The following is a 26,906-nucleotide window of genomic DNA, read 5'->3' as shown; positions in this document are numbered from 1 at the left end:
GTGGGAGTGGAAGCTACCAAGCAGTTATATATCACCTTGTGCAGGCAAAGTTCTGTAGCCTCTTCCAAAATAGGAGAAGTAGTATCTTTAATGAGTTAAAAGGGGAACACCTCAATAAATTTAAGGATTCAGGAATCTGTGTATTTCATTCTCAGGGGTACATTTCGAGAAGTGTGCATCCTCAGTTTGAGGTTTGCAAGTGTTTAGACCTGCCTTTGTGAATATTCGAATGTCTTTGGAACTCTGCTACTCTAGTAGATCTTCTGGGAACAGCTCAGCCTTTACTTTGGAGGTATGGGCTAATTGGTTACCTTCCTGAGAGGTTTCATCTGTCAGACTTTTTAAATTTCACTTTGTTTTTCATCATCCCTCAGTCAGTTCTCAAGGCCAAGTATCATCAACCACTAATGCTGCTCTCTTCAGAGGCACCGTTCCCAGCATATCTTACATATACCTAAATCAGCTAAAAAACAGGCTATTTTCCCAGGTCTTAATCAGGGAAATATTGAGCAAGTATTTAATTCCATCTTGGTCAGTAACTATCTATTCCTCAATTATCACTTGGAGTGGTGTGCTCCCAGTATGGTAGAGAGCAAACCAATCCAAAATCTTTTTCTTACCATTTGTTTTCTTGAACCACTCATTATTATTTGCATAAGTTTGAGTTCTTCAAGAACAAGAAACAGAGAGGATTAGAAATGCAAGTGAGATGGAGGAGCAACAGGAGAGAGTGAAAAGAACTCTCAGCCTGTGACACAAATATGAAACCTGTGTAAGGAGAGACAGTGAGGAGTCTCAGACTGCAACAGAATTCCAAGAACACTGCATGGGTGGTTGAGTACCCTCAAAACAACTGTGTGCTTTGGAGGAACTCTGCATTTCACTGCAATGGATCTGCCCTAAATCCTCCTCTGTCTGTAGTCACTGATCAGGAATAGCCCAAAGGGAAGCAAGGTTTTAGAGCTCATGCAATGGTGAATCAATAAAGACAACAAGTATGGCCACTGGCCAGTTACACTCACCTGAGCATACCATCTGAGCTGTATATTTTCATATCTACCTTCTGCCCCATTCTACATGCAGGTCTGAGGAAGTTGTACTCAGGTAGGTTCTTGTTGCCAAAACCATTCAAAGAAGTTCAGAAGGTGCCAAACAGACCAGAATGTTGATGTATACATGATCAGGAGATCTCCATGGGAATCAATTTACTCTTCTATGGAGAAACATCCATGCTGTCCTTGTAGTTTACACTTTCTCAGGAAGAAAAAAAGAATGAGGAAATATGTTTATTGCATACTGAATTCAAGGTACTTACAGAAATCTAAAAAATATGGAAAATGTACAAAATAAATTTGGGAAAAGTGGCATGTAAGCTGGAGAGAGAAAGAGATAAGTAAGTCTAGTCCCTCTCATGTAAGTAGGTACTTTGGTAGAACTTCTAGTATATCTAAAGATCCAGAGGACTGACATAAATGCAGTGTGTATGTGTGTGTGTGTGTGTGTGTGTGTGTGTGTGTCATCATTTAATATCATGAATTTTAATAAATTAAAATTTGAGATGCAAAGAACAGCATCTCAAAGATACTACGAGTAAGATTATGTTAAGGATTATTTTTTAGTCCCAAGAGTGTTTAGGTATGAAAGCCTTAAATAAACTGTGTCTTCAAGACACCCTTAGATGATAGGAATCAGTGAACACAATAAAAGAAAATATGTTGGAAGATGGAAGCATCATTTTTACGTTTGGGCTTGACAAAACATTTTGGGTAACCATAGAGAAAACGCACTCAATATTTCTGTTTTAGGATAGAAAGCATTTACTCTTACACAGAAGTTTTCATCACTCTAAATTCCACAAATCTAGATCACCACATTGTAATGCAGAATTAATTATCTGTAACCCAAAGATAAGTCTGGGAGTCATTGTACAATAGTAACACTACCAAATTCTCTTTATGAGACACACAGACACATATGCAGTTATGTCTGTGCATATATCTACATATATAAATATATGTATATGTTCCTAAGAAATTATGAATAAGATACTTTAAAATTTTAAACAAGGCAATTGATTTGTGAAAATCCTGCAAAATATATGTCATGCACTCTATTATGAGAAAAAAACCACCAAACCTTTTCAGTCCTAGAAATAGAGCAAAAGCAAATTTGTAAGTTTCAGGTACGTAAATGAAAATAGTCAAGTGAAAGAAAGAAAGAAAGAAAGAAAAAACGGAAATCAGTTAAAAGTATTCTCTCAAGCATTCAAGGTACCCTGGGATGAACCTTGTAGAAAGCCAAGATCAGAGCAGATCTCTGAATGTAGATCAACTTTTATCAAAGCCAACTGCTTGGTCTGCAAGTGGAACAAAAGACATAGCTTAACAAATGCAGAAATAATGAGGGTTTCAGATTTCTAACCTAGGCACCAAAAGATACACTCCAGTCTAAAATTTCAAAGCATGGGAGTTCACAACTGAAACTGCACCAATGCCACATAGAATTTCTGCATTCCATTGGCAGGATTTGTAAAAGCTAGATTTAAGTAACTGCCTCTCTGCACTCCTATAATGAGACAAAAGTACATGCTAGATCTAACCTACAAGAAATTTGCAAATACCAATCTTTATGTTGCCTGACAAAGGAAGGCTATTTATTCTACGGAAAATTAACCTTGTTATTATGCTACAGAATCTCAAGATATGAAACTTTAAAATACTGGCAACGTTCACCAAACAACCATACTTCAAAGTTTCAGATTGGACCTGTCATTTTGTTGATAATAACACTTCACAATGACATATAAGCATTTTGAAAACAAATAAATAAATAAAAATCAATCTTCCATCCTTCATTCCTTCCTTCCTTTCTCTTTCTCTTTCTTTCTTTTTTCCTTCCTCTTCCTTCCTTCCTCTTCCTTCCTTCCTTTTCCTTTCTTCCTTCCTTCCTTCCTTCCTTCCTTCCTTCCTTCCTTCCTTCCTTCCTTCCTTTCTTTCTTTCTTTCTTTCTTTCTTTCTTTCTTTCTTTCTTTCTTTCTTTCTTTCTTTCTTTCTTTCCTCCCCTTCCTTCCTTCCTCCCTCCCTCCCTCCTCCTTTTCTCTACTCTTTCTTTCTTTCTTTCATCCCCCAAGTAACTTCCACCTCTTGTTTATTTTGATTAGAAGTAAAGGAATCCAAAACTATCTAGATCATTATGGATTCATATGCTGAATCTTCCCCTTGTTAGTTAGGTGAATTAATTCATATAAGTGTCAGTTTCCACATGTTAAAATTCAGCATATAGTTCTGTTATTACTCACCTTATAGGGCTGTTATTATGTTTACATATGATTATTTAACTGAACTACAGTGGCTTACCATAAACTTTCAAAAATATAGTAATTGTTAATAACTTTACATTAAGTATGTAGCAATTTGAAAGTTTAAATAGTTGTGTAATGACTTCTGCATTGAAAGAACATGTATTTTAAAGAGTATAAGCAATATGAAGGTATATAGAGGTTGCTGAAATTATTTGGTGCTTTTTCTCCTTTTTTAACACATAAAACTATAATAACCCATTATTAATGTGTATAAGAGTTTTAAAGGAAAAGATTTGTGGTTTATAATTATGAATTTCAAAAAGCACTACAGGTATTTTGACACATCTTGTTCTAGACAAAACTGATATAAAGATTTATGGGAACAATTTACATGAAGTACAATAACTGGTGTTCAATTTTAAATGAAAAATACATCTGGGTTTTTCAATAAACTGAACTCAAGTAATCCAAAGTATTAATTCTTTTTAAAACATGGAAATGTCTATGGCAGAATCATTTAGTGTATATCCTAATTTTAGAATACATTTGATATATCTGTTTCCCTTTTCACTTCTATGTCTTCCATTATTTGTTTTTTAACCAAATTACTTAAAACAATGTTTTAAAAATTTTCACTCCCTATTCCTTGAGCCTTTGGTCATCACATACAAGACTCAATGTTTAACTCTAGTATATGTACTAGAATATACCTAGAATATACTATTTATGTTCTGTTTTCTTTAAGCCGATGTATTATAAACTATGAACTACTATTTATACAGACACTGTTAAGATGAAAGAAAAAAATGTTTTAGTAGAAAGTGTTTTCATTTAAATGATAAAAACATATTTTCACAATATCATGCCTGATTATTTTATTTGTAATTAATGGAAAGAATTGGGGAAATTGTGTTCACTCCATCTTATATTTCAGTGGAAAGTTTTTAAAAATAAAGTTTCAAATTGCCAATAAAAATACCCAGCACAGCTTCCAGTGAACACACGTGTATCTATCCAGTGGTGTGTCAGTTAACACTGACCATCAGTTCTCTGATGGAAAAAAAGAAAGCCCTCACAAAGATCTATTTTAAGATGCCAACATGATAACATGTCAGTCAGATGTTTCTGCCTGTATTTAACTTCCACACAGTAACAATAGAAATAACATCATGCTTCCACCTATTATAATGAAGGTATCCCTAGCAAAAATTAAGGTACTCGAGGCATCTCTTACAAAGTGCATTCAGTTCCAATATTCATCTCTGGACTGCTTTTATTGAAATATTACTATCTTCTATTTAATGTTTCCCACCTAAGTTTAAAATTAAAAAATGGGTTCCCAGAGAAACTTTGGATTTCACACATATTCTTCTCCTCCCCTTCTGTAGTACATTATTTTTAACTGATATTCAATATCATTCATCCTAGTCACTATATTGACTCCCCCACACACACTTTTTTTTGGCCTGTTGGTTCAATGGCATTAGTAGTCTCAATAGGCCAGGTGGCAGCCAGCTAACTGGACACACTGTTGTATTTTAATGATAAATAATATCTCTAACATTCAGCTCTCTAAATCCCAGGGAGTTAAAGCAACCATTTGCAAGTGGTAATTGGCAATAATAAAAAGAAAAACCAAGCCTCTCCAGCTCTCATTTCTGATTACTGAAACCACATATTCTGGCTGCACATTTTTTGTTAGTTGTAACTTTTAAGACTGTTTTTTCTCCAACTCTTCAGTGTGCCATTCCAATTAATAAACTTAGCTTTTTTGATTATAGAATAAATGTTAAGACCAGTGAATCATCACTCATGGGCATATTGTCTTGTTTCTTTTTTTTTTCTTTCTTTTATTAATGATTTCCTTGATTGGAAATGATGTAGCTTAGGACACATTGGTGGTGAATATAATAGATGAAAATCATTCAAATCAATGTGCTAACACGTGGCCAAGTGGAGCTGCTGAGAATAACTCTGCTATGGTTTGAAATTGGACATTCTAAAATTTAGGTGTTGAAACTTAATGGCCAGTCTGATGGCAGCAAGACATGGGCCTTTGAGACATGATTACACCATGAGAATTCTTCCCTTTCAAGAGTGATTAAGAAAGACCTCTTAAAAATAAGCTTCACACAATGTTCCATCCACTAGTCCTTCAACTTTCTACTGTATAGGACATTTCATTAGAATATACCCATAAGGTGTAATCGTAGAAGCAGAAAACAGCCCTCACCAGCAACTGAACCTGCTGGTATCTTGATCTTAGATTTTTCCAACCTTCAGAAATAAAAGAAGTAAATTTAAGATTTTTAAAATTAATTCAGTCTCAAATATTTTGTTATAGCAGTGAGTGCCAAATGAACTAAGACAAGATCCTATCAGGGTACCAGCATTGGTGTCTATACTGGAAACTTTGATGTCCAGCAGTGAATGTAGCTAGGCCAGCTATGGTGAGAAGTTCATATTGTTGAGGCCATGAATAACTCCCTTACCCGCAGCCCAGGCCTCCTCACCCATGATTAATAGATCAGGCACTAGAGTGAATAGAAAAAAAAGTGGTTTTCTAACATTCAAAGAGTACATCATCTTTTCCAGAGAATTACAGAGAGGCTTTTCTGTGTTGGGAACCATTTGGTGACAGCACATGGAACACCAATATGATTATCCCACATCTACTTCCTGAAGTCCATTCATGAGCTCTTCCACAGAACTCCTTATAATCAATTTTTCAATTTTGTGCTTTTCTAATTACTATCTTTTTATATTTGCTTAGATGTTGATGGACCTTTATTTTATTCATTTATTTTGATGCAGTGCTGAGAATCAAACCCAGTCCTTCACACATGCTAGGCAAGTGCTTTACCACTGAGTCACAATCCCAACCCCAACCAATTACTTTTTTTTCTAGATAAATAATTGGTCATTGCTCGTGAATTTGTTGAGTCCCAAACATCTTTCCATCATTCTTTACATTGTCATCATAGTTAATCAGATATACTATTCAGAAGCATTATCACACTTTGCTCAGGGCTACTCCTGTGTGTGTTTATAAGTCTCTAAATGTCTGATAGGTCCTAATTTTGGCTGGTTTTACTATATCACATGTGAGCACTTATCCATAAGGTCTAAATTTCTTTTCTTCCTTGAACAACTTTTTATAAGAAACTCCCCCATAGTACCATATTAGTTGCTTGAGGCAGAAAAGAAAATAAAGTACACATAGAAGAAATTATGAGCATAAATACCAACTGTAGATATGTATTATGAGCATAAATACCACCTATGTATATTCCTGATATGACATTGCTCCTCTTATATAAAGTTTTTGCAGATTAGATGATGAGAAGCATCTCAGGTCAATGAAGAACCAAGATAAGGCAATTAATTTTAACCAGATCCAATACAAAACAAAGATAATAGTTATTTGCAGAAGAGAGAAATACACTACTAGAAAACCTCGGGGAGATTCATTGTAATTTACCTAGGGTTATTGTCAAAATATCTTCCATACAAACTGCCAAAGGCACTAGGTGTGCTAGCTTGTTAAGGTAATGGCATAGCAGTTTGTACAATAGCTGCCACCTATAGAGAAATTTCCTGCTTTAGTTCTCATTGAAAATTGGCAGTCTATGTGCTGACTTGGAAAATGATCATGCAGAGAACTCAAACATTTTATATTATGTCCCTTGATTTTCAAGAAGCAAGTCAAATGTGGAGACCAGCTTCAATGATAGAGGTAAACAAGTGGCATTGCTGCTTTTTGGCTTTCAAGTTGATATTTCAGCATGTGCCTGTGTATTTCATTCATTCTGTAGCAACTTTACAAAGGTAGTAGTCTCCTGAATTTTTCTGACATTTACCTTACTCTCTATCACATATAGTCCTTATCTGCAAACCTAGATTAAGTGCTTTTTCCTGCTCACCAGACTTAAGCTGCATAAGGTCATCAACATGATAAACTAGGTGCTCTGAAATCAGACAGTAGGAATGAACTGGAAATTAAGTGAGAAATCAAATGTTTTCCATGTAATACTTCAAGTCAGGTTTCTGTATATCGGAACTAAATTTTGTTTCTTTAAATTATACTAAAGTAATGATTTTTTAAAATGCTATGATAAAATAGTCATTTCCAAGCTTTCTTCAGGTGGATTCTTTCTCATTTGTGTTCTGGATGTGATCATCCCTCTGGTAACAGGCCTCCCTGTCTCTGGTGGTCAGTGCAGTTCTGAGAACTCCATCATTCCAGAAGGACCACCATAGAACTTCTCATGGATTCTGAAATCTCCTAATCAATGTATGAAGGGAATATACTCTGCACCTGAAGGGGAAAAAAAAGTCGTTACAAATGGCTTGTACAATATGAATGCATCCAAGTATTTCTATATTCCTAAGCTTTTAATTCATTTCTCTATAATGTATAAAGAAAATTCTGTATCTGCTCTCACTTTTTACATCTAGGAAGCTGATGAAATTATAGTTAGATCGATAAATTTAACCCATCCAAATTACATTATTTCAGTCGTGTTACAGTCCCTAAGGAATCAATTGTTATGTATATTTTTCAGGTTTCTGTTAAAAAATAGATTTTACACAATTTTCTCAATAAGATGTATCATATTCATATTTCTGAGGAATATTGGATGTAACTTTGAGTTTTGAGTCTATGACTGAGTGGAGGAGGTGATTCCTGAAAGGACCTGGAATAATGAGTACACAGGCTTATTCAGATAGGCATGAAAAGTTAATTTTTCTGACAAGAGATATTCATTGGGATATGGAGGGGAGAAAGGATCAAGATAGTTTTAATTCCCACTGCTACTGAAGATTCGATCAATTATACAAATTGTACTATAATTGAGAGACACATACAGGGTCAAACTTTAAATCTATGCGTTGAGTATATTGGGCATGTGGCAAGAGAAGTTAAAAGATTTTGGAGGGCCAATTATAGAGTGTCACTACTTCCTTGGCATACCTTAAATTGATAGATTAAGGGCTTTGACTTCCCAATTTTTTTCCCTGTAAACTTTCAGTGCTAAAACAGTTAGTCTACAACACAGTTCTTATTTCCAACATAACATTCTATTATTAATGTTATTTGGTATACCAAAGTTTGTTATTACAATAACTGCAGTAGATAATTTAATGGTCTATGCCCCACATAGACCGTTGGTAAACTCTCTTTCCCTGGCAATGACATCATCTCTTTTTTTTAATATAACCACAATAGATAGCAAGCTGCATAATTATATCTCTATATTTGGTTTTATGGAAACACTTCTGGTAATAAAATTTTCAATTTGTGTTTGGTGACAATCACAATAACCATTCCAGGTATTTCAAGTGGATAGAGAATTAATTAGAGCAGAATAGAATTTTTTGCAAAACCATGGAGAAGGTTAGAAGTTTGAAGATGCAGAGAAACTGCTAATAGGTCTTATATTTGCCATTAACATTTGGGAGTCATAAGGCTGTAAAAACAATAAGAAACTGTTGGCAATGAACACATCTGGCTCCAGATACTAGGCAGAAGAATTGCAGGAAAATTTCTGGAGATTAAAATAATTTCATGTTTGATAAAATTCATGTTTTTGTTCCTTGCTACTGGAGAAATTGTAATAAGGTTCTGTCATCTTCTTTCTTCCAATTCTCATATTCAAACATTCAACATGACCCTGTTAATAGAGATAATAAGGGGAAATTTTCCTAGGCTTCCATCTGGGAGAACATAGACTGAAACAGGGCTGAGAACCTCAGTTTCTAGTATTAAGCTGTAGTATAGTTGATTTCTACAGGATCGTAGTCACTTGTGGATTACATCATCCTACCCTGATGGCAGGTGAAGATTCATTTGTCATACATCTTGTGCCATCTTGAGAAACCACAAACTTCTTTTGGCTTAGTTTTAGAGCAGCATTTAATGTTTATAAACTAAAGCAAAGGGAGATCATATTTTTTCAGGAAGATATCTCAAATTATACAATGAAAATAAGATTAGAAAGGTAAAATACTGGAATCATACAGATTGCTGAGCAGGCTATTGCAATATTCCAGGCAAGAGATAATGAAGATAAAATTAAATAAAGTGACTACAAAGTTTGAAAGGAAGACTACATGGGAGAGGCATTTTTAAACATAATTAACCTTAACGACTGAATAATTAAAGGGAATTCTTGATTCCTTCACCTTCCTGTACACATCTTTTCCAAACATACCTTCTATTTGAACAATTGCTGTTTTGCCAAATTTCCTTCTTATTTCTCAAATATACTCGCTATATACCTGTTCTAGTCAGCATTTTTGCTGCTGTGACTAAAAGACCCGACCAGCACAACTGGAGAGGAGAAAAAGTTTATTTGAAAGCTCACAGTTTGAGAGATCTCTGTCCATAGAGAGCAGGCTCCATTCCTCAGGGGTCAAGGTGAGTCTGAACATCTTGGAGAAAGAATGTGGCAGAGTCAAGCAGCTCACATGATGATCAGGAAGCACAGAGAGAGACTCCACTTGCCAGATACAAATACATAACCCAAAGCCATGCCCCAGTGCACCACCTCCTCCAGCCACACCCCACCTGCCTCCAGTTACCACTCAGTTAATCCCATCAGGGATTAATTCACTAATTGGTTAAGGCTCTCACAACCCATCAGGGATTAATTCACTAATTGGTTAAGGCTCTCACAACCCAATCATTTCCCCTCTGAACCTTCTTGCATTGTTGCACATGTGAGCTTCTGGGGGACTCCTCACATCCAAACCATATCAATACCTTTATCTATGATGATGTCAGTGTGGAATCTTTCATCATTTCCCACCAGGATGACTAAGACAGGTTCTCCTCCCTCTTCCTTTTCCTGTTTTACTTCTCAGATCAATCGATCTCCCATAGAACAACTATCAATTTATATATTTAAAAAAGGACCCACCCATGTGTATATACACATTAATACTCTGACCTAAACCCTTCAATAATTTTACATGATATCATGGAAAGATTCCAAATGTCTTAGTAGATTAGTTGCACAATTAATACATTTTTCAGAACAGCATCATTCCTCCTCTACTTTGAGATAAGAGCTTCTCTAGTCTTTAGAGGAAATTTTTCTCCTCAACTCTAACTCTATATGATTCTGGTAAACATTGTCAATTACTTTATAGTCTTAGAGTTTTGCTGTGTAAGAAAAACTGTGACAGTGTTATTGTTTCCCTGTTTGATCTCAGAGATGTATCCAGTTATTGACACAGGATCCAACTAGGGCCACTCAGTGACATGAAAAATTACACTAACTGACATCTCTGGGGAACATTCTCATGTATCACAGTTTATAAAGATGGAAAAAAGTGAATAGCTGTAGTCTTGATTTGAGTATGTGACAAACTATTCTGTCTTTGATTAAAAAAAAACAAAAGCAAAAGTCCAAGAAAGCAGAAGAAGGAAGAGAATTCTGTCCTGGGTTTTAATCACACCCTGTGTCTTTTTCATCCTCAACATGTAGATGCATGCAAAGTTTCCCTTAAAAAAATTTTATATATATATATATATGCACAGATATAGATATCTCCTTTTTCCTTTCTCTCCCTTTCTCTCTTTCTGGGAGAATAAAATAACACCAGATTTGATAACAATTATTGTCAGGAATTTAAAACTTTATAATAACATACTGTTAAGAAAACAGTGGTCAAGAGGATTCCAGCACTACAGGGATCAAAATGCACCCTTCAGCCCTTTGGCACTAAAGAATCTCTTTTTAGTTTCATGTTTTCCTGTGTGTATGAATTTTGCCCTTTGTGAAACAATCTTTCCAATCTCTTCCTCCCTTATCTGAATCCCTTTTAGTATTACGCTCAATCTCACATTTCCAACAATGCTTTCCTGTCTCTCTCCAAGCAGATTTTTATTTCTATAAAAATACTTAATGTAATATAACTTACTCCCTCATAAATATACAGATTCCCTGTATTACTTGCATATCTTCCTTATGTAAGCATCTTTAAATGAAAGGACTCTCTTATTATTTTTACATGATCTCTACTGAGAGACTATTTTGCACAAACTAATAACTCAACATTACTGAATAAATGAATGAATAAAGGGAAGTGAGGTAGTCTATGTCAATGGAAAATTTATTTTCTTATGTTTTTCTAAGAGACAAGGTATTCTTTTTATTTATTTGTGTTATATAGTATATAATTCTTATTGTAACTTGTGTATACCTTATATATTAAATAAAAAAAAAGACATAAATTATCTTGACTATCTGTAGTAGTACATTAGCCAGGGTATTTGAACCAATTTTTTTCACTTTCATTTGCTTGTGCATATTGCTATATATGGGAAAAATCTGGTAAGTGAAGATTGATAAGATGCATTTATGAGTGTGAGGTCATAACAAAATCAGGCCTGTAATCCCAGCTACTGGGTAACTGAGGCAGGAGGATATCAAGTTTGTGACCAATCTGGGCAACTTAATGAGACCCTGTCTCAAAATAAAATATAATTTATCAAAGGGTTTGGAATGTAGCTCAATAATAGAGCTCTTGCTCAGTATGCAGAGGGCCCTGGGTTCAATCCCCAGAACACTCTTACCCACTGTACACACACAACTCATAGAGTCCTTTGATTAGATTCTATTCTATTTGATTCAACTCAAATCCTTTCTGTTTAGTTCAAATTATTTTAGCATTGTTCATTTTGCATCCACATAAGAAATATAATTTGTTAGACACTATAGGAGATAAAAATGAAAGAAGATATTTATAAACAAATAATAACTTTGGAAATAAGCATCTAGGAATTGAGAATACATATTTGAATTTATGTCTCAAAGTTCAATTTTGAAACACTTGACCCTCTCAATTGATATTATACCAAGCAGATCATAAATAAATTCAACAAATAGCTAGTCGTCTTGTCATTATAAGCTTTGAAATAATACCTATAAAACTGCAGAGCAGCACATCAATTAATTATGAAATGCATACATAGATATATGTATACAGTTTTTGTGATTAGTCTATGGATGAATATATTTTATACAAGATTTGTGACAAAGCAAATTGAGTAATGACTTTAACACTAATGTGTTTTCATTTTGTGGTTGCCTCCAATGGTTTGAGCAAAACTTTAAAATATTTTCTTCCTCCATCTCTTCCTGCAAGAAGCCAGTATCTGTGGCCAAGGCACTAATTTTGGCAGTGGTAGTGCCTAGATAACAACCCCCCCAGTTGAGTATGTCTCCCCAGCAGAGCAGTGACATCTCGATCACTTTCTACACTTGAGACTGCCCTGGCTTAATTTCAAATATGCAGTCATGGAACCATCTCCAGTGCTATCTTCAACTGAGGAAAAAAATATTATGAGATGAAAATATTTCTCAGATAATAAGACTCTTCACAATGTGTGTGCATATATTTGTACTTTATTGTGTGTGTATATTCTGTGACCAGTTTGTTCAGAAAAATAAAAGAAAAATTAAATATATTGCATATTCTCAATATATTATATCTGCATAGATATATAAATGTGTGTGTGTTTCCCCAGCATGCCTGTATGTGTGCACATACATTTAAGTATTTGAGAGCTTTGTTTTTTACCATGGGACATGGCTATTTCCTTTATTCATTTGGTACACAGATACTATGTATTTACTGCCAAACTCTAAATGCTTTGAGGTACCAACATACAAAGATGCAGATTACTTGAACATAACATAGCAACTATGCAGAAGATGATAGTCTTGCAAATGGGAAAAGGCATAAGAAATTCAAAAGAACTGGTAAACAAAATTGCACTTCCAAATCCATTATTTAAGAGCCTCCAGCTACAACATCTATTTTTAATTATAATTATAGTTACCATTTATCCATCAAGAATTTTACTACTCACTATGCATAATTTATCTTATTTAATTCTCACAACTCTGTAGAGTAGGTATTATTTCCATTTTATAGATAAAAAAAATGAACCACACAGAAACCAAAGGTTATATACCTCATAAATGGGAGCTGAATTTCAAGTCACTGCCTATCTGTTGCCAAAGGTCACAGCTTTTACCTGTTTCTCTCCTATAGAATCTAAAACAGAACATGCCAGTCCATACCTTTTCTGAAATAATGTCCTTTGGTAAGCATTCAACTGTGTAGAAATACAGTAACAAGAATCATAGACATTATTGCAATCACTAAAAAAAAAAAAAAAAAAAAAAAAAAAGACAATTATTAAGGTGTAACAGAAAAAAATGGAACAAGATATTCTAGGTAGGAAAAATTTCTGTTAATAGGTAAATATGAGGAAGCTGAAAAGGCAATTGTCAAGTTGATTGGTTTGTCTGCACATAGGGCCAAAGCAGACATCTTGATACTATGATGACTGAACCCTCCAGGCTACTCTGTTCTGGTAATAGTATTTTATTATAAAGTTTTGATTCTTAACAATTATTATCTAATCTGATATCCTTCATTCACTCTACCCTCCTCACTCCACCCCACATTTCTCCAATTATTGCCAGCCAAAAAAAAAAAAAAGACTTAAAGCACTGAATAAAAATCGATAACATAAGATTATTATATAGTTTTCACTACTACAACCAATAGAAAGGATCTTGTTTAATTACATAAAAAGTTTCCAATTATAAATAAATGTATCAGAAGACCTGTATTTTTAAGATAATATAGATTATAGTGTTGAGCCAATTCATGTCAAAATAGAAAGTAATACATGAATCCAATACATACTATACTCAAAGAGCATTGACATTGCTTCCAGAGTCCATGCAGTTTACCTGAATGTGATTTTTTGAATTACATTCTCAGGCCTCAGATACAACTGAAAACCATTTGCTGAAGTCCTCTCTAGTCTCCAGTGTGTAAATAGGTTATAGGTATGCTATAAACTTCCAGTGGAGGATTTCATCAAGACTGGCTTTGACTGCCTTATTCCCCAGAACACCCTGTTAAGTTTCCAGTTGGTCTGCTGCTCATCTATTGCTTCCCCCCAAATACTATCTAAATCATAGTCTGGAGGGATTGTTGAGTTAGCATTCTCTTCTAAAGAAGTCAGGCCCTTCTCACTATCTTCCTACCTCTTCTGTGCCTCAAAGCTGGGGGTTCATGGGAGCAGGAGGCAGGTGTGAGTGACCTAGACTGAAAAGTAACAGACTCCCACTGTTCTTACTAGGTTCAGTAGCTGGACCTGAAGAAATGCTTCACGTCTTGGTAAAAGACTATAGTCAATTTCAGACTCATTAAGTGACTGTTTTTGTCCAATTTGGTATTTCATTTTGAGGAGAGTATTTGTGAGGTCCTCAGTCATTTTGAAAATCCTAATCTCTATTTCATTTGGTTTTCATTCCTTCTGCTTCCCCTTCCTTCCATCTTTGGGGTTTCTTGAATCTTGTTTATTTAATGTTTTCTTGATTGCATCTTTCCAAATGTGTTTCAGTGGTTGTTCTCTGGATTGCAATATACATAATTTACTTTTCTCATTGTGTTAACTGTTATTTTTTAGCACCTCCGGAAAAATATATAAAACTTACCACCATATCTGTTCCTTTACTTTTCCCATCTATATGTTGCTTATCTAAAGTATTATATTTATACGCACAAAATTCCATCTATTTTGTAGTGTTTGCTCACAATCATAAAATAAACTTTGAAAAAACTAGAAAAAGAAAGAATAATCCATTATATTTATCCAGATATTTAAACCAATTTTGTTTCATTCCTGATGTTCTAAGCTTCCTTTGGTAGCATTTCTTTTCTGTATTAAAAACTTATGTTAGCAATTATTTGAGAGCATATTCTCTGGCAACAAATTCTGCAAGTTTTTATTCATTTGAGAATGTGCTTTGTCTTCATTCCTGAAAGATACTGTATCTGGATGTAAATTTTCTGTTGGCAGGTTGGCATCTCCTTATTGTTTTAAAAATACTAGTCCACTTACTTCAGACTTCCCTGATTCTGGTAAGAGACTCACTACTATACCTGTCATTTTCTTTAAGAATAATGTACCAGAGCTGGGGTTGTGGCTCAGTGGTGCAGTACTCACCTAGCACGTGTGTGACAGGGGTTCAATACTCAGCACCACATGAAAATTAATAAAATAAAGGTACTATGTTCATCTGTGACTAAAAGAAGAAAAGAAAAGAAAAGAATAATATATCATTTTTCTCAGGATGCTTTTAGGGAGTTTTCTTTGTATTCAATTTTCATCAGTTTGACTATGATATAACTGGGTCTTTTTGTATTTTTTGAAGACTTTTTGAGTTTCTTGAATCTGTAGACTTATATCTTTCAATGAGATTTTAGCCTTTTTATTTTCACTACACATTTTCTTTTCTTCTGAAACTGTGCTATATTACCAATTTTGTTTAACTCGAGAGTTTCTGTTGCCTTTGTCATTATTTTAATCATTTTTTTTTAATTCTGTATTGTTCATCTTAGAGAATTTCAAGTTCTGATTCTTCTTCTTGATCATCTCCATTTGATTATTGATTACAACCAGTGAGTTTTTATTTCAATTACTAAATAGTACAGTTTGATATTTTCCATTAATTTATTCCTTTATCTTCTGCATCTTTGCTTAGATTCTACCTTTTCATTCACTCCAAGAGTTTTATCCTTTCCTCTTGGATAATTATAATACCTACTTTAAATCCATGCCAGACTGGCAATATCTTTATCATTTCATTTGTTGCATTTGTTCCTTGTCTTTATCAAATAATGAGATTGTCCTGGCTTTTATTTCACAGAATACTTTGAATTTTACCCTGGGTATTTTGAACATTATATAGGTTATACAATAGTCTTACTGAAATTCTGCAAAGAATGTTAATATTTTTATCAGGCAATTGATCCTGAGGGATTCAGATCACAATTTTGAGTAGCCTTCTGAATGTAGAAGTTTCAGTGTCTATAGTGTTCTTCAGATTAGCACACATATGCAGCATCCATTTTGCACTGGGTGACCTGAGCAGTAGTTCTTATCTTAATTGTCAAAAATCTATGTGGTCTATTGTTTAGGGTCAGATTCATGGATGAGCAAAGCAAGGTATGTTAACTTTCTGTTGCTTTGGCAAAATATCCAAGACACTCAACTTATAAGGAGAAAAGGATATTTTGGATCACTGTTTCAGAGGTTTCAGTCCATGATTGCTTGATCTCATCACTTTAAACCTGTGGTAAAGTAGGACTAACATGGTAGGGAGCATGTGGTAGAGCAAGTCTGCTTACCAAGTGTCAGTCAGAAAGCAAAAAGAAAGAAGAGGCCAGGGTATCAATAACCTCAAGAAGGGACTTGCCCCTGGTGACCAAAATTCCTCCAACTAGTCCTCACTTCCTCAAGATTCCACCATCTCCCAATAGCTCCATCAGTTGCAGAGCAATCTTTAAACACATAAGCTTTGAGGGGAATATTTAAGATCTAATTCATAATACAAGAATAAATACAGAATTGCATAAACTAATCAAGGGAGTCACTTTTCCAAGATATTCTTTCTTCACAATCTCTCTGGTACTTTCTAAGTACTGCAATATATATTTTTGTTGTTGTTGTTGTTGTTGTTTTCTTGCCCAAAAGCTGTTCTGTTATATATTTTCCACCACCATGGGACAAGCAGTGATAAGTCAGAGAAAGAAAGACAACATGGGCATGCACCAATACTCTCAGATTACAGTTCCTGAGTTTGAAGTTTTCATTTTCAGAGTTATGGACTGTTGCTTGTTCATATGGCGCCAAACCATTGGAAAGCTTGGTGGCTAAGGAATTAAATAATAAGGAAAAGGAAAGAGGAAGAAAGATGAGAGACTTGCCTCACTTTTCTCTGAATGTAAAAAGACTCCCTTTCCCACTGTTCACAGCAGTACTACATCTCTGTGGTAGATTTCTTTCTCATTACCAATGCCCATTTCTGGATTTCCAACCTTGTTTAAATTTCCCCTAAGAATATCATAAGAAAATTAGAGAAAATCTATCATCATTTTCATATAACTTTGAATACTACTCGTTTTCTTCAGATAAATCTGTTGATAATTATTTGCTTAAGAGTTCTTAGTGTCTTGAAGCATTCTGACCAAATCTTACACCTGGATAACAAGGGAAAAACAAGATATTCTAACTCCATCTTACCCAAAATATTTGCTACTCTATCCATGTGCTCACCCATAACTGTTGTTGAGAATTACACCAGGTGCTGCTTGCATTTTCTGGGAGTTTTCACTGCTGGTGTTCAAAATCTCTTCAATCAACTCTGGAGAAAAAAAGAAACATACACACACAAATGCACATGTCCCATACCCAGAGATAACTGTAAATCCGTAATGGAAAATAAACATCCAAAGATACGTGACCTTCTTTGGTTATGGAAAATTTTAGCAGATAGTGTTTTGTCACTTTCTTTGACATGCATTCATGACATTTTTTTTTCCTGAAATTGATACACATTTACTCATGAAAGGATAGATAGCCATAGGAATTCCAATCCATGTGATGGAACGCATTCAGTCTCAATCGTGACATTCCTTCCAAAAAATGTATTCTAGAGCTATGAAGGTGCAAAATATGTCATCGCAGCCTGTAAGTTGAAGAACCCCATTGTCACTCCTTTAGCCTAGGCATTTGGCAGAGTAATCACTGTAAAAAATTTTGACTGAAGAGCCAGAACGCTGAGTCTTCTGGGTGTTAGTCAACTCAGCTTAGGAGGCCTTGAAATTTTTGCATTCTTATAGTTTCCTGAAACAGCTGATTCAATTATTTTAAGAGTTTTACCAGGGAGTGACACTATCAATGAATATATGCCTTAAAAATGCATCACTTTTAGAACCAGAATATTTCCTAACCATTTTCTTTCAAACAACATAACATATATAAGATCTTCCTCTAAATGGTATCTCCAAATTTCACTACCAAGTTACAATATTTTCAAAACTTTTTTATAATATATCTAACCAACATTTTTGTGTTTCTAAAAGAATACAACAGTAATAGCCAAAAAAATAAGTTGGCACAAAAATCAGTCATGTTTTATATAGCTTTTCCTGTCTTAATTTTAAGAGATAAATAGAGAAATTGCAGGTTAGTCTGCATCCACTTAAATAACAGGTGTTGAATAAATAACTTTGGAAAATTAAGTTTGTATACTTTTGGTGTTTAATTTTTATTGCACACATGAACATATGCATGGTCAGGGACTACAAGGTTTGCCAACAGTAGAATATTGTTTTGAATTACTTAATCTAATAAGCAGACTTTTTATTTCATCTTCTTTCAGCTTGGCTGAGTGATGCTTTTGGGGGGAAGCTTTTGTCCATTTGACTCAAAATATCAAAATTAATGCCCCCAGAACAATGTCTATAATGGTGATATTCATATTGGTGAGTTAAAAATAAATTCTCACTCTTTCCCACTCTCTCTTCTCTTTCTCACTCCTCTAGCTATTTCAGACTGCAACTGACCTAAACAATAACATCAGTGGTTTTTGAAAAACAGTTGATTTCTTCTCATCAACTTCAGTTACACACAGCAAGAAACCTCTTCTCCCTACTTCATCAAAAGTAAGACTGATCCTGAAACTCATCGTTTCTGGCAGATACCTGATCCTTTTTGATATTTATATTACTTGCTTTCCTTAAAGAATCAACATTCTAAAGAGTTCAAAAAGAGTTACTATTCTGTATTTTCTATGGCTTTTTTCCCCCTCATTTTTAGTCCAGGAGAAATACTTTTGAAATTTTCCATATCTTAAATAGAAGCAAAACTCCAGTAGCATATATCTAAAAGTCCAATTTTTTTGCGGGGGGGGGGGGGAGGAATTGAAAGCAATAAATACCAGAGTTAGAGAATCATTGGTATGGGAAACACACCTGCAGAAATTCTCAAGTGTTCCTGTAACTTTTCTCCTTTACTTATAAATATTTTCAATGAGAGAAGCATACTAATGTATACTACTAAGCTTTTGTGTGTTTCAAAAGTTGTTGAATTATTTGCATGTGATGTAGAGACAGATGAATATAAACCTACAGTTCAACCCTGTTTAAATATAATATGCAAGGACAAATAATTTATGAGTGTATTTATGTATGGAAATGTTTTAGACCTTAGGGATAGACAAAAACTCTATAATAGAGTATACAGTCTTACTAAAGGAGTCAGAGGGCAAAGAAATATACAAATAAAAGTCTGGAAAGTTTTCAAGCAGAGTCAAGTACTACTAAAAAACAAAGCCTACAAACATTATAAAGGAGAAGAATGGAGTGAGGAAGTTCTAATTTGGACATAGAGTAACATAATATATTATTAAAAGTTAATTTTTGGCAGAAATCTGATGACCTGAATGACTATCTTTGTAAAAATGTGTGGAAGAGAAAAGTTCCACTAAAACAGCACAGAATGAAAGTCATGGACTTATGTACTACTATAGGATCATATGTGATGATATTAATTCACCTGAAATGATATATATTCAGCTAATCAAGGAGAATAAGGAAGATATAATTCAGAAAATATCATTAGTTCAACTATTTTAGTGGAAATCAAAGTAATAAAACCCTATATATAAGTAGAAGAAAAAAGCAAACATACAATGCATAACTAATATGGAACTTCTAATGACTTTTTATAGTATTCTTTTTTATTTTTTTATTTAGCTTTTAATTTTTTACAAACTGCATTTTGATTCATTGTACACAAAAATGGGTACATCATTTTGTTTCTAGGGTTGTACACACTGTAGATTCACACCATGTATGTAATCATACACGTACGTAGGGCAATGATGTCTGTCTCATTCCACCATTTTTCATACCTTCCTCCCTCTCATTTCCTTCTACATATTCTAAAGTTCCCCCATTATTCTCTCATTCTCCACCTCCCCACTCCCATTATATATCATTCTCCACTTATCAGGGAATCTTATAGTATTCTTAGCAAAGTGCTGTTATCACTGCTGAAGCTCAATTGCAGATACGAATATGCATCAGTTGACTTCTGTCATTAAGTTCTAACTTTCATGAGCATCACAAAGATGCAACACTCTTACCTTCACTGCAGCCCAGAACATAAGGTGATTCTTTGACACTGTTCTTGTTCCATATTACATACTGTTGCTCACATAGACTGTAATGAAATTTTACCAAGTAGCAATCTCATGTGAATGAAAGAAAGAGGCATATAAAAAAGAAGAAATCTTGTACTCAGCAATATTACAGCTGAGAACATAAAAACAAGTTGGAATAACAGGCATTTATACTGTTTTTAGGATGCAATTTCTTTGTAGTAAGACAGTGGAGCCAATGTAAACAATGCAATAAAAGAATGAACAATATCTGGGCTCATGTGTACTTGTTTGCATGCCCAGTTTTCTTAGTTATTTCAATCTGAATTAGACGCTGGTTTTCAGATGATCATAATGTCAGGTTGAATTCACGTTTACATCTTCTTCAAGAGCTCAACAGAAACTGGTGCAACTCTCACCAGAATCTTAGCAAAACTCAAAGATATTTCTCTTCAACAACTTACTTAGAGATCTCTACCAGATGGAATCCACCTTCATATTTTCTTTCCCACAATATAGAAAGAGACAATGAGAACGCCATTTTCTCTTCCTTATAGGGAAATATTTATCAATAGCACTTATAATTTTAAATTACGAAAATATTTGGAATCCATTATGCAATTAATTATAAAATATTTCTAACAGTTACTTATAAAACCTATTTGTATATAAAACATGTAATGCATTATAATAATGTGCACATCAGTCTGATCACTCACCTATGGTATACCTCTTTCTGTAAGATGAAAACAGAGAATGTCTTCAGAGACTAGTCCTTCCACCCTTAATAGATTGTTTACTATTTCTACCTAAAAAACTAGAAATAAAATGTTTTATAATAAATTAATTGTATCCTCTTCTAAAATTACTGAATACACAAAGTCAGAAGATGATTGAAGTCTTTAGTTCCTTTTTCCTCTCTCATATTTTTAGAAATTGGGAGTATAAATAATAACTTTGGCAGTGACTATCAAAGGAGTTGTATCAAAATACGATTTCATTATGCATAACATAGTCCTTTAGGAGATGTTATTGATTTGTTATTGATGTTATTGATTTATACTGATATTATTTATATCAATATAAAACATACATGATATAGGATATGTAGGTTAGAACCAGAAGAGCACCATATAGTTTTCGAGCTATTCTGAAACACAGTTACTTAGCACAAGATCACCTCGGCATAAAGGGCATTGTTTTCTGTACTGAAGTTCAAAGAAAGAATATGTTAGCACTTGCTTCTATAGCAAATCTTTGCATCCCACCCTCAAACAACTATCCTGAAAATCTTATAATTTTGCGTAGTGAATTCTATCAGTGAAAAATAAGAGAAAATTCTGATAATGTGTTAAAATCAACCATCTCTTATGTTTATCTAGTTATTTACCTTCTAAATTAATAGATGTTTCACAGAAAATATGTTAATTCTTATATCACCTCTTTTATTGTGCAAAACAACTGTATCTTAAAAATAAATTAATTTTCATTTATTATATTCTTCAATAGTTTGTGTTGTACCTTTGGATTTTTTGATCTATCAGTGATTTATTATTTATTGAGTATTTATTTAGTTTTAGATATTTAAACAGTAGATATTTAGTATTAGATATTTAGTGTTAAACTCGAAAATCCATACAAGACCTATGAGCTCATTTTAATACCATTGAAGAAAATTTTCATAACTTTATACTTGTTATTTTTAGAAATGTGACCCAGAAAGAGGAAAATAAATTTAAAGAAAGGAACCAAACTACTATTTTTTATTTTATACTTCACATTTAAACTATTCAGCTTGAAAGACTATAACAAAAATTTAATTTTCCAGAGAAATGTTAATCTGTGCTTTCATTGTCTCATCCCTTCTAATCCCATCCAGTATATTATTTTATCCAAGAAATTATATATTTCACCTGTAGATTTTTAATATTGGTAATATTCATGCCTTTCATGTCTTTTTATGAGGTGGATTATTTACTCTATCCTTATAAACCTGTAAAAATCAATATTAACAACCATTTAAATTTGTTTACTGATTATCATCTTATCATTTTTGTGTCCATTGATTGATTTTTCTTTTTCATATGAATTATAATTTCTTGCTTATTTACAACCCTGACAATTTTAGCTCATATATTAGAAGTGAATTTCACTTTCAATTTGTTAGTTGCTATGTATTTTTCTATTATTTTTCTATTTTTGAATTTTGATCTGGGATATGGTTAATAAATAATCATTTTGAAGCTCACATATAAGCTTTATTAAATGCAACCAAAATAGAATTGAAGCAAGTTAATTTGACACCACTACTGAGGACTACTCATGTATACTCTAGCTAATGTTTTATGTATTAAAATATATCTAATTAAATTATATTTACGTACTTATTAAAGAAATGCAATATTTATAAAATGAGTTTTCTCTTAGTAATTATAGTCTTTTAACATATTTATATATTTCACCCAAATTAAATTCATTTTATTAGTAAATATGAAAAAGGATTTCAGCTTTATGTTTTACGAATGACCTGGGACTTATTCTTACACCAGCATTTTACTGAATTACACAAAGGCATCATGCCATTGACTTTCATGGGTTATCATTACAATTAACAGCCTTATAAAATCCATTGCTCTTTGCTACTGTTGTCCAATGTCTAAAAGTCATTATATGATATAGTTTATCCTTTTCAGATGTTTACAACTGAAAATTTGCAGAAGGGCAAACTTAGTCCTACTATTCAATCTCAGTGAGAAGCACAGTCTAAGTAAAATTTAATACCAAAGAAAACAGTTCCAATTGTTCTAGCTGATCTGTCACTGACTGTTGGCATACCTTCCCACACCTGAGTCCCCTATGTATATCCTACCCATTGTTAAAGCTAGAAGACAAACAAAACTTCCATCAATGTGTTTTCCAGAACCCGAGCATATTCCTAATTTACTAATTATAACTATACTTTAATTATCTGGATTCTGTTTTGGTCAGTCTTTTTGATTAGGTATTAATTCCTATATTTTTCCAATAGTTTCCAAAAATACATACCAAAAACCACAATAACAGGAATGATGATCAAATCATCTGGCAGACCAAATTTATATCATGCTTTTTATTTTGGTTCATGAAAAGGATACAAAATATAACTACAATTTAGCATCATCATCATTATTGTGAAAGGGCATCATAATTTCAAAAATAAAATACATGATTAACTTAATAAATTTAATTTTACAAAGGATTGTTTCACAGCATCATCTTTAATTTCCTCAGTAAACTAATATTTGCTAATTACTGCTTTCAGTTACTTGAGGCCAAGGACTATGCTATGCTTTCCTGAAAGCCTAGTTTGTGCACAAAGTTTAGCAATAAATAGATTTTTAAACATGTGTTTAATAAATGAAAGAATGCACATAAACAGCAGAATTTAAAACATTGTTCTTTATCCTAAGACAATATTAGATAATTTTTATAGCAATTTCCAAAACTCTCTAAAGAATTAGCCTTCATTTTTTCATCTAAGAGTAAGAATGGGCTTTAAATCCGCCCAAACCTCACCTGTTTCTGTCTATGAGATGTCAATGATTTTAATTCTGCCCATTTTCAATATTTGCTTAACTATTAGAGGTTATAAATTATTTTATTGAAATTATAAATCTTATATACATACTGTGTATGTTACCAATAACTTATTGACAAGTGATAATAGTCATGACATCAATGTAATCTGCTTTTCACGAATTGCACACAAATCATAACTTCAAGAATATTAATCCATCTATTAAAGATTAGGATATTTACACAATACTGCTTAAAAAATTCTCTAAATTTTTAAGGCAATTTCCTAGAGACAGTACCTGAGAAGACAACAGAGGATATAAAGAGAGAAATGTTGTTTATTTATTTAATTCCAAAAGAAAAGATACCTTATTATGTAAGGTATTTTGGAACACTAATTCACCAACTATAAAGTCAGTTGTATGACTGTATATATATGCAATACCTGTAATATAAACCAAATCCTAAGAGAGAATTTTCTGGAAGAAAAACAACTGTTCTACATTTTACCTAAGGAAAAAAATACAAAATCTTAGATCACTGACACTTTGCCTCATTACCTTCTGATAGTTTGTGGCTGCCCAATCCATAGGTCCCCAGTTAAGAACTATCCTATCATCCATACATCAGAGGAGAAAGTGCCTGTGTGCTATGTTGATAGTCACTCTAAACAAATATTTATACAGTTGAGATCAGAGATAGAAAATGTCAGTCCCAAATCCACCCATGATGGCACATATACCAGACAGATGACAAAGTCTGGCTCAGGTTATAAAGGCTTGTGAAATACTTGAATCATATTTTGCAACCCTTGAAAGAATTCAAGTTGGAGATTAGCAGAAACCAGGCTCAGTTCTGTCCATAATCCCCTTTATCTGTCTTCTAGCCAACAAAATGAAAACCTTAAAGCCAAACTGACAAATAGAGTGTGAAAGGCCTTCTACTGCATTTAAGAAAAAACTGAGACTGCTGGATATTGAAAACGGTTTCTTATGTTACTGTCATTTTTGTTGTTGTTAATTGTAGAAGCAATTAAAGCCACTAAATGACATATCTGCTGGATTCTTTATTAAGTGTAACATTCAGTAAATTAATTTCATTAATATTACACTGGACATATTGTAAGAAAACGTGCAAAGAAGGTAAATTAGTGTGAAAACAAATGCCTCTGTGGTTCAGAGGTTATTAAAGTCCTGACAATTGGATTTACTTCTTAGAAGTAAAACTAAATCGTCAACAGAAACAGGGAGACAATACCAGTTAGAAGTAAAGGATAAGATCACTACATGCAAGAGGTGAGCTAGGACTCAAACTGCATGTAGGAAAAGCTGTACTGGTCACAGATCAAGCATTGTTCTAATCTAATTATAGATATTGCAAGATAGGGGAAGTGTGTATTCGATGTTAAGACTCATAATATTTAAGTCATCTCTTAAAAAAAAAAGAAAAAAGAAAAAGAAGAAGAGACATTAATCAATAGAACACACTGAGTTGGGAATCCCTTTCCCCAATCACAAACATAATCATGGTGACCAAAGTGTAGCAAAAAATAAAAAATGAATGAATAAACAGTAAGTCAACCAACTCAGAAAAAAATGGAGGAGAAATCTGTAGTTTCAGAATTCAGAAGGGAACTAGGAACAATAAACCTTATTTCTGAGGGCTGAATTTAAATAGATGTTGATATTTGCTGAGAAAAAAAAAAGATACTGGAAGACAATAGGATATTATCTTTAAAGTACTGATGTTGAATAGGTATTCAAATTAAAACTATTTAAAAATTCATCAAGTGTGAGAAATTTAAAAAGAGCTTCATGGAGAGACAAGGAGGAATTATCACACACAAACTCACACTGAAAGATATCTAACTGGTAGTGTCACCCATTTAAGTCATTTGCAGAGCATTAAAAATATTTTGAGCCTGGTGTGGTGGTACATGCCTCTAATGCCTGCAACTTGGGAGGCTGAGGCAGTAGAATCTAAAATTCAAAGCCAGTCTCAGCAACTTAGCGAGAGCCTAAGCAATTTAGTGAGACCCTTTCTCTAAATAAAATATTAAAAGGGCTGGGGATGTGGCTCAGTGGTTAAGCATCCCTGAGTTTAACCCCTTCTACAATATATATATATGACTTATACAACAATAAAAAACTGAAAATTGAGAGTTTTAAAAGTTTACACTTATTTTTAGCCAAGACTAAAGAATATTCTTCATTAAAAAATAAACACAAAAAAAGTAGGAAGGACTGAACAGTAAGTAGCAAATAAATAGGAAATATTGGGATAAATTTTAATAGTGGTTATTAAAAATAATGATATTAAATATGGTACAGGTAAAACAAAGTAGTACTAAAACACTGTAAAATATCAAAATATTGGAAGTCAAATTTGACATTTTCTATGACCCACATATTATTTATGAAAAGGTGAAATAATGATTAGTTTTAGAATCTGTAAAATTAGGAATGCATGTTAACATTTTCAGGAACCACTAAAATGGACGCTGTATACATGCTTCATAGAAGTAGAAGAAAGAGAATAAATTTTCATTCTCATAAAATTAGAATGAAAGTATAATTAAATGAGGAAAACACAGGAAAGAATAAAGCATGCAAAAATAAAGGAAAAGTAAATCCAATTTTCCAACAATCAATACATTTAATCACTGTAGCAATAAAAATAAAGAATCCCAGTTATATGATGCGTATAGGAGACACATGTAAGCCATTTATAAGATGCAATGCCATACCTTAATTAAGATAATTTTAGATGTGATGAATGTTTTTCAAATTTACATATTTGGCATGATAACATTTATGTGCATTTTAAAGACTCAAAGCAATCATAAATGCACAGATTCATTTGAACATAGCAAGAATATTAAGCCTTGGATTGGAAGCATTCATACCTATTCATAACACCAGTTACTTAAGAAAATAGAAAATGGAAGAGAAATAGAGTGGAGAGAAGAAAAAGCTGACAAGTTCACCTATAAAGCATTACTTCCT

The 26,906-nt window shown here is 33.3% G+C and overlaps 1 long non-coding RNA gene across 2 annotated transcripts; it reads right to left on the bottom strand.

Moving 5' to 3' along the window:
* Positions 1-3,796: 3,796 nt before the first annotated feature.
* On the bottom strand, positions 3,797-24,555 carry LOC124959541 (uncharacterized). Of its 2 annotated transcripts, none has more exons than XR_007103977.1 (6): positions 24,462-24,555; positions 21,066-21,155; positions 17,424-17,544; positions 13,399-13,479; positions 9,670-9,736; positions 3,797-7,619 (listed from the first exon to the last, which is right to left on the bottom strand). It is a non-coding gene; the product is annotated as an uncharacterized LOC124959541 (long non-coding RNA). The 2 variants fall into 2 exon arrangements; XR_007103978.1 differs by having other exon boundaries at positions 17,457-17,544.
* Between the last annotated feature and the right edge of the window lie 2,351 nt (positions 24,556-26,906).

Source organism: Sciurus carolinensis, chromosome 1 (genome assembly GCF_902686445.1).
Source record: "Sciurus carolinensis chromosome 1, mSciCar1.2, whole genome shotgun sequence".
Taxonomy (NCBI): Eukaryota; Metazoa; Chordata; class Mammalia; order Rodentia; family Sciuridae; genus Sciurus; species Sciurus carolinensis.
The sequence above is the reverse complement of the archived record's forward strand: the minus strand, read 5'-3'. Positions and strand labels throughout refer to the sequence as shown.